At 36.4% G+C, this 12,803-nt stretch overlaps 1 protein-coding gene across 1 annotated transcript in view; it reads right to left on the bottom strand.

Annotated features, from left to right (window-relative positions):
- Positions 1–11,728, bottom strand: part of LOC127876909 (leucine-rich repeat and immunoglobulin-like domain-containing nogo receptor-interacting protein 1) — a 54,930-nt gene extending 43,202 nt beyond the window's left edge. Inside the window, exon 1 of the mRNA XM_052422419.1 lies at positions 11,675–11,728. The gene's annotated coding sequence lies outside the window, so the exon portion shown is untranslated. The remainder of the gene's footprint in view (positions 1–11,674) is intronic.
- Between the last annotated feature and the right edge of the window lie 1,075 nt (positions 11,729–12,803).

Raw genomic sequence — 12,803 nt, 5'->3', positions numbered from 1 at the left:
CTTAGATAAGGTTTATCATGCTCGGCACGAAAACGAAAAAGCACTCTCCAAGGCTCATGCTTTTTGTTTTCTAAGCCTCGCATGATAAACCTGATCTATAATCAACACTAACCTATTATTCTCTATGTGCCGTGGAAGAATATTAAGCTCTATACTTTGTCGTTTTAATGTGGTGAATGTGTTTATATTTATTAATACATGCGCTGATCAATTCATGTATAAAGTGACTTTTTGTGATTATATTAAATAACTTATAGCATAATGCGTATTCTCCTATGTTTGCCATCTTATCGAAAAAGTGTTCGATGGTGCTTACGGTTATATGCGATGTAAAGCTCCCTTTCAGGAATACAACCAGCTTGTAAATGTGTACGAAACTATTCACTTACATGTGTATGCCCATCTTGAAATGACATCTAACTATATACATCTATACATGACCCCCATTTAACCTCACATCATACTGAATATGCAGCTTTAAATCCTAAACAAACTTTACTTGTATTTTATATTTAAGGACGGACCAAAATGAGAAACCGATCTTCTGGAACACCGCCATTGTTCGAGATAAGTATGTGCATACGCCTCACCTCAATTTACTCCAAATCGTATCGTAGGTGATCATATGTCTCGATGCAGATAATTTTACGACAGTAGTCTCAAGTAAAATCTTTACATATTTGGATTGAATATAGGTTTGAGTTAACATAACTGGTGATTGTTTGTATATATGATAATAAAAATTCGGATTCAGTTAAGTATATGTGTATTTGTGAATAATGCTTTCCGAAACCAAGAATACGATTAAGTCTGCACAATTGATGTACAAATTATCGATGGGATACTTGGCCATGGAATAGTCCCTAAGTCAATGTTTTATTCTGCAACTACATGTACACCTGTTTGTTTTGCGAGGCACATAACGCATAGCACTTAAATGTTCAGATATATGTTCCCGTATGATTTTCGAAAAATAAAACATTCTATGTATTCGAAGCATATTATACAACGTTTAATTAACAGTAATGAATAAAGATACTTTTGCGCAAAATGTTGTCTGACAATTTAATTGCTTCTAGAGGGTTGACATGTGCATTAACCCATTTGGATCAATTTATTTCCAAAATTAGGGGTGTCAAGTTTATTTATTTCTATATTTAGAATATTTCATAAAGAAATTCATTTAAGCAAACAGCGCAGACCCAGATGAGACGCCGCATTATGCGGCGTCTCGTCTGGGTCTACGCTGTTTGCAATGTCCTTTTTTCAGGACGCTAGGCATAAATGGGTTAAAGGAAGCCACGGAGTGCTTTCGAATTTCAAACGTTGTTTCATAAGTTGGAATGCTTCTGTTGAGTCTATGCACTTTGTAACAGTATTAAAATTAAACATTAACATATCGTTTTTCCTTGCGAAAGTTTGTTTGCCAGTTGCTTGTTGGAAACACGCCTACAATTTTGCGTTTGTTTATAAAAACCGTTCCGATAATTTACTTTTCGATCTTTTCATTTTAAAATGAAATACAGTTGGCACGTTCTTAATAACAATGTTAGACGTATCATTGGTGTGATAATTAAAGATAATTTCCTAAATACTTGATATAATTTCCAGATTCGAAATGATGTGTTTTATGACATGCACGTGCACGGAATTAAATTGTTATCATTGGAATCTACAATAAAATACATTATTCCGTACCGAGATAATACTCTCTCAAAGACGTGTTCCCAGAGTGATTTTGTCAGAAAGAGATGAAACGAAAACGCTACTGAGAGAATTATAAATTGTAATAATTCTTTACCTAAAGATTATAAATATTTAAGTTATTATATTTTACACCATCTTTAATAATGTGTGGTTTTAATGGTAGGTATAACATAACCATGCAAAGATTCTACGTAAAATGATTCGCATTTCTGGTTGATACGAATATACGACTTATACGAATGTTTTTGGAGGAAAACGTTTTATATGCAAAACAATTGTAGTATTGTATATTTGAGTTTTCCTTCTTCACATTTAGGTGTGTTTGAAAAAGTTCGTCAAGAAAAGTACATAAGCATCACAAATCTTTCATAAACTTCATCATAAAATCAGAACATGTATTATAACTTTATTTTAATATATATCTTAAAAATCAAATTTAGACATTTTACTTGCAAATTGTACGCATACTTTAAATAAATAAAAAACACCAACACAACAACACAATGAAAATCCTTGAATCAACAATGAAATATTTTGTTCAGGTGGTCTGATCTGTTAAGGCGGTCAATTGTGATGACAGTAATCATATGGCTATGACAAGCACTCTAGAGAAAAATTTTAATATACAATAACGTTGTAGTTTTTACATGATGAGAATTTAATTCACATGCGGCTCGGGTAGCGTGTCTGATCCGCAATAGTGAGATTCAGCTCAAGAAAAACAAATTGCTGCATAAAACAACTGATCAAACTAATAAACTTATATTACAGGTTGTACTTGAATGATCCTGCCATCTATTTGTATTTCAAGGCAATAAAGAAAACACAATTTGCGTACCTATATTCCATTTCATACCTGTACCGTTTGCACAAATCAACAACATAACGTTAATAAAAAGTATATTTTAAAGCGTTTACAGGACTGTTTGGAATAAGTGGAGATACCTTTGCGCAAAAAGTTGTCTGAGAATTTCATATTTGTTTTCAATTGTATGCGGAGGGATGCATAATAGGAAGTCATGAAGTGCAAGCAATTAACGTTTTAATTTACAGACGGTCTTTTATTATTTTGAATGCTTCCTTTGATTTGTACTTTGTTACAGAGTCAACATAAACCATCAATATGCCCTTCTTCCAAAGGATGCACGTTTGAATGATGCATACAGTGTGGCGACCGTTAATTAAATACGTCTCATAATTTAAGTTTTGATATTTTGATTTTAAAATGTAAGAAAAGCAGTTGATTACGCATTTAAGACATGTCATTCGCACTAAAAGCTGTGAACAATGCAATTACAGCTGTTTACATAAGTACGTATATGAAATCGGTCTGATTATTCGCGTGGTGTAAATACTAGTAAAACGTTGGTACCAGTGTATTATTTAACACAATTATTCATTACAATAACGTTTAAAAGGAAGCATTGACATAACGCACCGAAAGATGGAGCGATTGACATGACATATTGTAGCGCCGTTAAATGTCGCATCGCCGTTATATGTCGCAGGCTACGAGATTTGTCGCAACGTTGACGATAAATGTCGCAAGGAACGATAAATGTCGCAAATCCTACTGACGATATATGTCGCAACTTTAACGATAAATGTCGCAAAAATTTCAACTGCCGATATATGTCGCAACATTAACGATAAATGTCGCACACCTTTGTAAGTCATGTTAAAAACGAAAACTTGAAGTAAAATGACTAAAACTTTAAGGTTAGATTTAGAATTCCCGACCAGGTTCTTTGAGCCGACTTCCACCAGAATGGTCAGTTTTTAGTTAGTATTGTCCGAAATGGTCAATTGTGGTCAGTATTTTCCATAATTGTCAGTTGCGGTCAGTATTGTCGGAAATGGTCAGTTGTGGTCAATATTGACCCAATCAATTCTTATAATTCTTGGCTCGAGTAGCCAGTTTTTGATTTCCCTGTTCTAAATGGACTGCTGTTATCAAGATTGGCCAAATATTGTAAGATATGATAAAACTGTTACATTATTACTTCAACACAAATTACGATAAAATTGTATTGAATATTGTATGTTAGTTACATGACTGTAGTACATGTATCATTATCTTAGTTAATGTATTACTATGTTGCAGACGCACTGGCATATGCCGGAGTTTGTACTGGCATACTGATGAACTGACTGAAGAATAATATGTTCTTTTTATTTTGTCAATATCGATGCCTTCAATTAATGCTTAACATATAGGCAGCGGTATTCTATGTCGCCGGTTCACTGGCTCGCTGCAGAGTATCAATCTAGTGAAAAATACCGCATCAGTTTATCAGTAAACTTAGCCTTCTGTTAGTTATTTTCTTTACTTTCGTGAATATAAAAGTTTTTGGATAGTTACAGTATATATATATGTGGAATGACAACTCGTGTCAGATCGTTTTTATCACATGGTTTTAAACTAAATAAAATACATCTTAATTGACCAAACAAATGCTGATAGACCTAAAAGTTGTTTACTATCATGACGTCAGTTCATGTTGACAACGTCATTTCACCAAATTAAAGCCATGCGATTGGTTAGTTATTGATTCTGTAGCCAATGAAAACGCTTAAAATGTTGCATTACAAATGTGCAATGTGAAAAATACGTAATGTCTGTATTACATTGAAAACAAGGTAAAGAATGTGATAAAATATGATTCAAGATATGAAGGTCTATTGCAAGGAAAATCAACAGGACACAAAATAACGAAACAATTTGTTTTTATTTTACACTAAATTGAAAAACAACAAATAACTGCACGTTTCTACATATTGTAAGCAATTAGCAGTAAATGAATAAAAACTCATAAGTAAACAATAAATGTACACATTATAATCATTTTTAAATAAAATACTGTAAAATACCAACAATGTCTTTGTTGATATGATGAAAACAATAAGGCATTCTTCGTGGGTAAGTGCATATACATGTATATATATGAAACAACAAATACATCATGTTATGAAAAGCCGTAAAAGTAATTGGTTATATCACAAGTAGTTTTTGGGAACATAATCTGTGAACAAATACAAACTTTCATGTTAATTTTCATATTGATAAAATAGAATGGTAACACATATTGTGTATTCAGTTATTATGTTTTATGTATATCCATTGCTGCAGTTGAACATATAACGCTATGGAATTAATTGCGCCGTTGCAGTCTATTACAAATTCCTTCTACCGTGTACCAGCCGCATAAAGTACACCCCAGGAAACCCGATGCCTGGTGAGCAGCGTAAGACCAATCGAGCAGCGCGGTGTATTTTCGTATACATTTGTATGCATATGTGCCCACATACACTTACTATAGGTCTCTACAAAGCAAAGAAATTACGACAAAATGGCTGGAAATTAGTTTTTTTGTCACGAAAAAGAATGATAAAGTCGCTGCTCACATAAGGTGGCCCAGTCTTCTCCATTTGGTATCCATGTTTTCCCAACATGGTCATTAAAAAAGCAAATTTCTCCACAATAAATAGTTTTCTGGAGAAACCCTGCTGAGAGGTTATGGGCCTATGGCAGACATGTATAAGTTTGTATAAATCCTTTAATTATTGTAAGGGCTTGCAAATTAAAGCAGTTTTTCTCCCCTAAATGCCTGAACATGGCCCATTTTGCCCGATCTTCTACTTCAAGGAGCCACATATCGCTCATTTTTTAAAGAATATTTGTCAGGATTTTTTCTACATGTAGGCCAATACCTTTGTCATCAATGTTAATTCACAGTTGTTTCAAATTGGACTTTGAAATATTTTAATTTTTCCAATTTACTTACCCTATTTAAGTTCATTCGAACATACACCGCGCTGCTCGATTGGTCTTACGCTGCTCACATGACATCGGGTTTCCTAGGGTGAAGTAGCTAAACGCAGAAATAGCCATGCATTTACCCACGAGGAATGCTTTATAAGTTGACGAATCGCCTGGACCAGTCCACTGCCAGAGCCAGATATTGCGATTATCTTTCGAACACTGATGGGCGATACGGTAACGTCACCGAACCGACTAGGGTATAGATACTACCGCGGAGGCGGTGTCTTACCTACTAAATCTCTAAACCCATTTACCCGTATCTTGACAAAGGGCTTAGTTTTAGAACAATATCAACAATTATAGACCAAATCTTTCGCGGCAAGTTCGCATGGCGGTTTTGGTGAACGTGGTTCCTTTAAAACTGTACTATTTCTCTCAATCGCGTAATGTCAGCGTACAGGTCATCACCGCCAGCGCTCAGGTCATAATCGCCAGTGTTCATGTCACCTTCGCCAGCGCTCAGGTCATCACCGCCAGCGCTCAGGTCATCACCGCCAGCGTTCAGGTCATCAACGCCAGCGCTCAGGTCATCACCGCCAGCGTTCAGGTCATCACCGCCAGCGCTCAGGTCATCACCGCCAGCGCTCAGGTCATCACCGCCAGCGTTCAGGTCATCACCGCCAGCGCTCAGGTCATCACCGCCAGCGCTCAGGTCATCACCGCCAGCGCTTAAGTCATCACCTCCAGCGTTCAGGTCATCACCGCCAGCGCTCAGGTCATCACCGCCGGCGCTCAGGTCATCACCGCCAGCGTTCAGGTCATCGCCGCCAGCGCTCAGGTGATTACCGCCAGCGCTCAGGTCATCACCGCCAGCGCTCAGGTCATCACCGCCGACATTCAGGTCATCACCGCCAGCGCTCAGGTCATCACCGCCAGCGCTCAGGTCATCACCGCCAGCCGTCAGGTTATCACCGCCGACGTTCAGATCATCATCGCTCGTAGGTGGATCAGTTTCCCACGTTACTTATGCTGATGTGTCTACAATTCTTTCTAATACATGTCTATTATAACCAAGGGCAACGTAATGCTCACCGGTGCCCTCTGGGTAATGTCCAAGTATTATTAGAGGGTAACGGCTTGACAGTCATGATCTCCCATCCGGACTAATCAATGTAGTGGCACTATTCCTAGTCGACACTATTAAAATCTGCATATTATACAGCTGCGACATCGCTTGCAATGTTATTTGGTCACCGTATTTATATTCTGTAGACATCCGCGACAAATAATTTCGTGGTTGCTCAAGTATTGAGTTCCACCAGTTTGCTCCACAAATCCTGTTACCAAGTACGGGTGTTTGCCTCAAAAAGGTTATTACGTCTTGTCTAAGCGTTTGTTCCGACCTATGTATTCCATACTGGCGTAGGTGATATGAAACAGCTGCAAACTGTCAGTTTCCGTTCCCAATAGGATCCATTACGACGGGTATTCCGAATTCCGATCTCAAGTTTTCAAGCTGAGACGATTTTGTTGTAGTTATGCAATACTGTTTTCGATGCAACCGTTTCTTGTTTGATGCACCAGTTGATGTACACGTATATTGTGTGAGGTTGCTTACGTGGTACCATTTTTCTTCCGAACGGGCAGATTGTCCTGCTCGAGCAGATTCGGGGACACGATGTTTAATTTCGTACATGTTTGTTTTCATAGATCGCTTCTGTATCATCCCATCTACTGCCCATATTCTCCTATTTAAAATACCTTTTTTCTTATAGCGTAACAGCACTGAGTCTCCAATATTATAAATCGGTGTTTTGTTTGCCTTCTCTTGAGCTCTGTCGTTTCGCCTATTATACTGTAGTGTTGCGACTTTTGCGGCATCTCTTAGTTTCTTTATTAGCAGTTTGCAATTAAGCTTTGAATTGTCATTATAAGGATCCCTTCCATAGTAAAGTTCATGCGGTGACTTTCATGCTAGACATTCTTTTGGGCCATTGTTTAGTAAACGTTGATACTCTGGTAGCTGTTTTGCCCAGTTTATACCAAAGCTATTCGCATGCGTCAAATCGTATGCAATCTTTGGCTTCAATGTTTAATGCATCCTTTCAACTTTCCCCATGACTTTGAGGGTGATAAGGGCGACTTTTGATATTTTGAGAACTTTCAACAACCGTTTCACTTTCCCATCGAATACACGTCCTCTATCATGCTGAATTATTCAAAATGTTTATGGGAACACCAAAACGACATTTGTTTCACAACTGTGAATATTGGAAAATAATCTGGTGCAATTAACATAAATGGAATTAAGAAAAATGACATAAATATATTCCGATTTCTATGAAGAATTGTCGTTTTTACTTATTTTTGTCAATGACAACTGTAATGTATGTGTCGCTTAAGAGACTTTTTTCAGCTACTGAACTTATCTTATCGCCGTACAAGAATATTGAATGGACACAGACCCATAGCAAGCCTTTCTTCAAATATAGGTAGGAAAATCGGATAGCATGTTCAGTTAACTGGTAATTACGACCTGACACGGAGTCCTTGTCATTTGAGCCTGATTACCGACGTTGGGTGTAAAGCCGTTCACAGAGTAAAGTGAGTTGTATGCATTGCGCAGCTGCACCCGAACGACCACCCGTTTAAGAAGAGAACCCGTAATTCCTGGCAGTTTTCATAGAAAGCCGGCCCCATAATTACCCAAAGATCTGAGCACAGAGGTTGGGACCAGAGGTCTCGGTGTGATCCTGGATCGATGATTCTATCCAAGAATATTCGCCTTCTATCGCTGATTCAAAGATGGCAAAGCTGTCAGTCTCCAGCAGAAATACCGAGGCTATTACATGTTGTTCTACCCAGACGGTTTCTGTCAGACTCACCTTAAATAACCAAACTTGTCGAAACGGCCTTAAACCCTAAGCAAAAACTTACGGGCCCCTCGCTTTTCCGATTTTCGACCAATTTAAAACAAGGATTTTGTAATTTTTGACTACAGCTTAACGTTTTTGGTCGAAAATGAATAAATATGACCGCTTCGGTCGATCTTCACCGCAGCTGACAATTATGGACAATACTGACCACAACTGACCATTTCGGACAATACTAACTAAAAACTGACCATTCTGGTGGAAGTCGGCCCAAATAAACCTCGTCGATTAATCTAGATCTAACCTGAAAGTTTTAGTCATTTTTACTTCAACTTTTCATTTTAACATGACCTACAAAGGTGTGCGACATTTATCGTAAATGTTGCGACATAAATCGGCAGTTCAAATTTTTGCGACATTTATCGTTTAAGTTGCGACATATATCGTCAGTAGGATTTGCGACATTTTTTAAAAGTGTAAAAAATAATAAAACAAAACTAGTGCGTTGATAAAATGAAATATTCACAAGAAACAGAAGCACACAATAACGTAAGGCATGGTTTGCTGATTGATAAGGGTTGCTTAGCATGTCACAGTGCTTATAAGTGGGCATTTTAACACGCGAGCTCACGTGATAAATACCTGAGGTACGTATCCGAATATATTGCTCAGCAAAATTGTTGTGCAGCATGCTGTATTTGTTTTCCCCTACCGGTTTCACCGGAGGGGACTTATGGTTTGCGCTCTGTGCATCTGTCACGCTTTTCTGGATACTGCGATAACTTTAAAAGTTCTTCGTATTTTTTCATTAAACTTGAAACATGGATAGATGGCAATAGGGACATTATGCACGTCATTTCATTGTGTTCCTATGTCAAGAATTCTGGTTGCTATGGCAATATTTTTTTTATGAAAATGGTGGAGCCGGTAGGGGACATATATTGCTAGGCAATAGTCTTGTTTTCATTATAACATTAATGTTTGCAAATCCTCTTTAGACAACATCGTGTTCCACTAATGTCCAACGAACGTAACTGTACGCAGACAGAAAGGCCGCCAGTATAACTAGCGTGTAAGAAAAACTTTTTTTTTACAATGAATAGTGTTGGAACTCATCGGTGATTTATTTTGAGGCAGAGAGATTTATCAAAGAAACTTTTAATATGAAGTCATCTTTGAATAATTCAATATTTAACATAACTTTAATGCTTATTATAATAGACGATGCCAGTGGAAAAGTAGTAGAGTATTATCTAGTAATCCCCTGACCTGTCTACTTCTGGGTATGTGATCTAAAAGAAATCCATAACAACTGGCTCTTTGGATAAGCAACAAAATAATAATGTTAACCAAAATATGCTTACTGCACAATAATTTATTCAATTTGTTTCAAATATGTTACTTTTTGTGGGTTAGTGGAATTTGACTCAAGATTCGAGATTCAAACGAGCTTGTCCAATTAAAATGTTTTGTAGTAAAGCAATACTATCGAAACATGCATATTGTCCTTATATTTCCTTTTTTTAAATGTATCTTCATGTTAAAATTAAATATATTTGTCTAATAAAATTAAAATGGCAATTATTATCTAATGTAATTTAGCTAACAATTGAATTAATTATGGTGAGATAAACTAAAGAGGTTATCCAATATCGGTTATCTGATAATAGTATTTCGGAAACGATGGTAAAGACAAATTTATTTCTAACATAAGATACTTTTCTGGGAAATTCCAGAGTATTTCTCGACTGAAAATTACTTCTGTAATCACAAATTCAAGCATACACTGCATATTCATTGGATCAGGAAGTTTTTGTTTCAAAACGAAGCAAACAAATCAAGCATCCAATTTTAATTGTATTGCAAACTGTACAATCATGAATAATGCACCTACTGTACCAGATAGGTGGTCTGTAATGTTGATCAGGTAAATTGTGATGACAGTAAAGATAAGAATATAAAAAGAACTCTTGAGATTTACAATTACGTTCTATTTTTTACACAATAAACACTTTATTCTCCGGTGGTTGTGGTAACCTGAGAACTTTCTTGTGATAACACATTTACATCTGACAAGGGATTAGGCGTAGGGAAGCTTAAAACACTGTTGACATTCCAGTGAAATATTTTTTCAGTAAAGTGCAACCGCGCGTTTGTAATACGAAGTCCTCACACTGATCCGACATTTTTCTAACCGTCCAAACGCGCGGTTGCACCTTACTGAAAAAATACTTATTAGTTTAAAAAAAGATCATGATACCTATAGAAAACTCTTATGAATGAGCGGGCGCTCCACCTTATCCCATGTAAAATGGTGAACTATTTAAAAAGAGATCCTTAAGACTGTTAACTTGGTCGCGCTTTATTCTCCTAACACAGATCCGAAAAAGTCACGTGGTATGGGCGTCGTGATTATAGAAAACAATATGAGAACCCTTTTTGGAACAACACCACTGTTTGAGATAAGTATGTGCTTACGCCTTAACTCAATTTATTCACAATCGTACCGTGCTCACATGTGCATTTGAGTCGTGTTCTGAGAAAACTGGGCATAATGCATGTGCGTAAAGTTTCGTCCCAGATTAGCCTGTGCAGTCCGCACAGACTTTTATGACTTTGAAAGAACGCATACAATGTTTCGTTTGTATAAAATTTACGTTTCGATCTTTCAGTTTAAATTGAAATTAAGTTGCCACTTTCTTAATAACAATGTTAAACGTATCATGGGTTCGATAATTAAAGATACTTTACTAAATACTTGATATAATTACCAGATTCAAAATGATGTGTTTTATGACATGCACGTGCACGGAATTAAATTGTTATCACTGGAATCTTCAATAAGATACATTATTCCGTACCGAGATAATATTCTCTTAAAGACGTGTTCCCAGTATGATTTGGCAAGAAGAGATGAAACGAAAATGCTACTGAGAGAATTGTAACCAATCTTAAGTTGTAATTATGCTTAACTTGAAGATTATGGATATTTAAGTTATTGTCATGGCACATTCTTCAACATTAAGGTGTTGTTTTAGTAGTAATGATAACATAATCATGCGAAGAATTCTCGTAAAATGATAATTCGATTAAATTCATTTCGTAACTGCATTTCTTGTTGATGAATAAACAAAATATTAAAAAACATACGAATATTTACATTAATATTTTTTAATGAATTGCATTATTTTTAGAACGGGGTTTTAAATATATTTTTTGGGAATATGCTAAGTATGGTCTGTCACTCAACTGGATAATATTAGTTCAGTCCATGTACAGTATGCTTGAAAACTTATCGTAATATAACATATTGTAAATATAAGGTACTTACAAAGCTGTAGTTCAAGTTGTTAAATTGCTTGTTTTACAGCCGATAAGTGAGTCTGAAGAAAACAAAACATAACAGAAACAGCATGTTAAACAACAAAACAGTATGCGACTGGCACAATGGAAAGTATACGGTAATCGTTTGGCTCTGAACAGTTTTGCCAATGATTTTGCAATTATACAATATTGCAAATTAATGATACAATCATTTCCGATGTTAATAATCCATTTATGCCTAGCGTCTAGAAAAAAGGTCTTGGCAAACAGCGTAGACCCAGATGAGACGCCGCATGATGCGGCGTCTCATCAGGGTATGCGCTGTTTGCTTTAAGGAAATTCTTAAAGGAAATTCTGTAAGAAATATTCTTAATATAGAAATAAATATACAAGACATCCCTAATTTTGGAAATAAATTGATCCAATTTAGAAGGATGGGAGAGTCCACCCATTTATGCCTAGTGGACTCTCCCATCCTTCTAAATTCCCATCCTTTACTTTAAGCAAACAGCGCAGACCCTGATGAGACGCCGCATCATGCAGCGTCTCATCTGGGTCTACAATGTTTGCCAAGGCCTTTTTTCTAGACGCTAGGCATAAATGGGTAAATGCTTTGCATCCTTTTAAAACTATTCTATTTATATATGTAAAAAGGAACATTTTTACCAAACATATCATTCATCGGAGTGTACATCGGAGTATACAGAGGGTTTTCATTCCTGTCGTGCTCAAAATAACAACTGCTGAATGATGCCTGAGATTTTTAGTTTAAGAGGAATGCTCGCAAATAAATATTAACAAATAATTAAGTCTTGACAAAATTCAGATGCTCTGAGTTGAACAAGTGATCAATTGTCGATACTACGTTGTTTGTTGTAACAATGTAGATATAGGGCTATTGATATGGTGGTCCGATGGGTTGTACTTTGCGATGTGATTGTGTGACGTTGATTTGGACGAGTCCCTATGGTTTTAAAAAATTACACACACTCAACGAATTCCGGATCAGTATATATATTCTTACGATCAAAATAACATAACCATTCGCCGAGGCAAAATACTTTTAAATAACATTATTTGCATTTGGCGTGTATGTACTTACATGATGATATCATTGTGTTGTAGACAATAATTAC

The sequence above is a fragment of the Dreissena polymorpha genome, chromosome 4 (genome assembly GCF_020536995.1).
Source record: "Dreissena polymorpha isolate Duluth1 chromosome 4, UMN_Dpol_1.0, whole genome shotgun sequence".
Taxonomy (NCBI): Eukaryota; Metazoa; Mollusca; class Bivalvia; order Myida; family Dreissenidae; genus Dreissena; species Dreissena polymorpha.
The sequence above is the reverse complement of the archived record's forward strand: the minus strand, read 5'-3'. Positions and strand labels throughout refer to the sequence as shown.